The following is a 4,363-nucleotide window of genomic DNA, read 5'->3' as shown; positions in this document are numbered from 1 at the left end:
AGCACTAAAATGTGAACTGAGTGTTAGAAAAAGATCAAAGCATTATTTTGATGAGCTGATGAATGGGAAAAATAAGAGAGGGGAGAACAGATACATGAAGAATGGAGCTGGTCCAGATGACATGCCTGTGAAAGCATGGCAATGTCTAGGCCAGTGAACTTTGACCATTTTGAAACCATTTTAAGATCAACAGGAATTGAAAATTTGTGTACTGTTGTATTTTCAAGAGCAAGGGTGGCGTGCAGAACCGTTCTAACTACGCAAGCATAAACCTAATGAGCCGTACCATGAAGCTACGGGATCCATAGCAGCAGCATGGCTGCATACAGAGAGCTCTGACAGTCTTGGTGGAGAAGTATAGAGAAGCTCAGATGGAGCTCCTGTGTGTCTTTGGCTATGATAGGGTGCCAAGAGAAGAACTGATGCCTGAGGAAGTCACGAGTGAGTATATGAGGGTGGTGTAGGACATGTGTGAGGACACTGAGACAGTGGTGAAGTGTATGTAGCAGTCACAGATGGGAGTGGGCTTACTGGGATCAGGGCTCAGCCTTGAGCTCCTTGTTGTTTGCACTGGTGGATTGACAGGTTGGCAGATGAGGTTGTGAAGGAGTCTGTGAACTATGATTGCAGACGACACTGTGATCTGTAGTGAGAGCGGGGAAGAAGAAGAGAAGCTGGAGAGGTGGAGATTTGCTCTTTTGATTTCCCTCAGTCCTCTTCAGCTGATATCACCAAGTTTGGCTTCTGTCTCTCTGCCTTTGTTTCCTTTCTCTCCTCTTCTTGTCTGTGTGCTTGTGCATGGACTCGTCTCAGGTTCCCACCTCTGGTTTGACACACCTGAGGTAATCGCCTTTTTGTCGTTGATTATCTCATCATTGCCGATACTTACGATCATAGCTGGCAGTCATTCTTTATGGATCATCGAAGTACACAATTAGTGTAGCCCCAGCTCTTTCCCTCTGCAGACGTCCCCTGGATTCCCCTCCCTGGAGTTTAGTGAGCCTGCCTTGGGTTTAAGTGAATGTTGTGTTGTTGGATGTTTGGATGTCCTCCCTCCTGGGAATAGAATTTACTTTTACAACAGGATTTGCCAGTCTGTCTCTCACCTTTGATCCCCGTCCTCTCCTCCAGACCCTGCAGACCGGCGTGTCAGATTTGGCTGAAATGTTCCATAATGACGCACTGCTCTCTTCCTCCACATAGAGTATATGACTGTGTGCACCCTCTTCTTCCTGGTGCAATCTTACCCACTAGCCAGCTGTACAGTTTATCTAAACCAGAGCACGAGAGTATGAAAAAATACATCATTTGGCCCTCTTCCTCTCCTCTTGGATTCCTCTTTGTATAGAAAACAGACAAAACTCGAGACCGTGCATTGACTTCCATGGGTTACACAAAAATAAATACCTGCTGCTTTTTTTGTCCTCAGGTTGTTAAAGGCGGCCACTATGTTCAGCCAAGTGTAATGCATATCATCTGGTGAGGATTAAGGAAGGGTACTGAGGAAGGGGTAGATGGCCTTGATCATTTCAAGTATCTGGTAATGCCATTTGCATTGACTAATGTTCCCGTTGTTTTCCAGGCTCTGATTAACAACATCCTCCAGCACTTCATGAATCGTTTGTTCATCAGGTTGACATCCTGATTTTCTCCTGGTCCCCCCAAGAATATGGACCTCATGTTAAGGCAAGCTCTGCAGTGTTTGTTTGAGTACAAACGCTTCGTCTAATGTGAGTTCACATTGAAACAGTTTCCTCCCTTGGCTATATTAGAGGCCCGGCAAATGTCCAGTAATCGACTGGCCAGTACCTCCTAAGCACAAACACAACTCCAGTGTTTCATTTTAATTCATAAGGTTATCTGAGACTTCTGTAAGATTGCACTACCATTAAGCCAACTAACCCCTCCAAGGGTCTCCGTCCAGTGGAATTCCTCAGCGCTGTCTAACTTTGACCCCCTGAGACAAAGCTTTACTTCTGGACCCATTCTGTCTCAGCCTGACTTTACCGGTCAGTTCATCATGGTTGTCAGCGCTCTGGAGGTGGTGTTACGGCCCCCGGCCTCGGAGGAAGTGGGCCCACCTACCTGTGTGGAAATTCAAGCGAGCCAGGGCTCACAGAAGATTTGACCCTCCTGTCTTTGGGCTCATTTATGTTACCTCCCCTGTCATCTAGCAGAGCTGGGTCATAACAGTGACTAAACATCCATTCGTCATACAGACTGACCACAGTTGGAAGATACTTACCATGTGTAGAGAGGGTGGATGAAGCTGGGTATGTGGGGTCAACCATCCAAAACAGACAGTGCACAAGAGAGGTGAAGAAGAGAGCTGGGGCAGGAAGGAGTGGATGGAGATGAATGTCGCGGGTAATTTGTGACAGGATGGTAGCAAGAGTCAAAGAGAAGGTTTACAAGATAGTAGTGAGACTCCTATGATGTATGGTTTAGAGATAGTGGTGCTAACAAAAAGAAAATAGGCCGAGCTGGAAGTGACAGAGCTGAAGATATCAAGCTTTTCAGTGGGAATGATGAGGATGCACTGCATTACAAATCAGATCGAGCAGTCTGGAGACAAAAGTCAGAGATATGGCTGAGGTTTGAACATTTGCAGAGAAGAGAGAGTGGACGTGTTGGAGATCAATCTGTATTTGCTGCGGGGTGATGAGCACATAACTCAGGTCAAACTGACATTGACATACATCCTGTTGTTAAAACAGGATAAGTGACGGACATGAAATGACACTTTAAGAAAGAAAAGTAAGAAAGGACCTCTGGAGTCCGTCGCTAGCTCCTTCCATCGCAGGAAAACCAGAGCCATCGCAGGTGCCCCCTTTAACCCCGCCCACTAATTGTTGGACCTGCTGCCCTCAGGTCGGCGCCTCGGATCAGTCAGGTCCCACACCTCCAGACTCACTAACAGCTTCTGTCCCCCCTGAGACATTCGGACTGTTAACAAACACTATGCCCCCCCAGCCACCTCACAAATCTGAGCCATGCTGTGAGTCGTAGTTCTTCCAGTTAAGAGCATATGTTCAGTTTCTCTTGAAGCAAAAAATAAATACATATAATAAAAAAGGGTTTTCCACAATTCATCCAATGAGAAACTCTGTCCATGTAATGATAGACTAAGAAATTAAACTCCCCCCTCCCACCAACTGAACAGTGAAGACAAGTCTTGACTTCACTGTTAATATTTCATTAATTTGATTTTTAGTTTCATTTCATTTCACTGTAATTTCTACAGCACAAACTCACAACAGTCGCCTGAATCTTAACCATAAAGTGCTTCAAAGAGCTTTATGAGTACGACTGTACAATGACATATCTGTATTTGTTCTCTGCAGTCTTTTGTGTCAGAATTATGAAGTATTTGTTTTGTAAAGTACAAAAACACGATGTCAGTAACACTTCTAATGACAGGAGACATATTTAATATGCAGCAGGGCTTGCTCTTTTCAAAGGCAGGCTGTAATGGTCTATGCCCTTTGAATTTAAGAGTCATATATGGCACTTGTAGCCTTCAGATGTTGAAAGCAAAGCGCCTTACTTTGCTTTCAAGATAAAGAAGAGAGCGCCATCCAGTTCTTGACTTCAGTACTTCTCTTCAGAGACAGACAGGTCCTGTAAATTGGCACCCTAAGGCTTTTATCCCTGAACCAGTGAAGCCACTGAAGAATCTGTGTTGTAGAGATGTCAATGGTGCTCCAGCCTGAGGCGACATGGCCACTCTGTGATCCAGCGAAGTCATCAAACCAGGATTCGCGGCAGGAAAGACACAAAGACTAGCATCCAAACCACTAAATCCTATATATATTCCTCTTGTCAGCCATACACCAGGAGCATTTGAAGCTCCATTTCCTTTGAATCGAAAAAACAGTCTGCTGTCCTCAGATGTGAGGGGCCTGAGGCTAGAGTTCATGTGCTACAAAAGAGAGACATTTTTATCATGATCTATTAGCATCCTGTCAATACACTTCCCCCTCATTGAGCCGTGGCTTTGTGACCTCTCAGATAGCTACCAGAAGGTGAAAGAGTTAGAGGGAGGAAGAACAGGAAACACAGGAAGCATCTAATTCATCGGGGGAGTGAGAAACAGAAAGGTGGAAGGCAGGCAGGGTGGCTGGAAGCACCGTTTCACCAAGGTAGTAGTGCGTGGTGTTTTCAGTATCTCCAGTGGGTGTGTGAGTGAGGGAGAATAATATTCTCAGTTTGGGGGTAACAGGAAGAAGACTCCATGCAGGCCTTCACATGAAGGAGGATGGAGCAATGAGGGAGCAGAGGAAAGGAAAACTGAAACATTGTAACAGATATGAAGGAAGTAAAGGACGCAGTGACAAACAAGTACAGAGCGAGACTGGACTCA

This window comes from Pundamilia nyererei, unplaced genomic scaffold, assembly GCF_000239375.1.
Source record: "Pundamilia nyererei isolate P.nyererei 1_Seehausen unplaced genomic scaffold, PunNye1.0 scaffold00305, whole genome shotgun sequence".
Classification (NCBI taxonomy): Eukaryota; Metazoa; Chordata; class Actinopteri; order Cichliformes; family Cichlidae; genus Pundamilia; species Pundamilia nyererei.
This window is presented reverse-complemented; position numbering follows the sequence as displayed.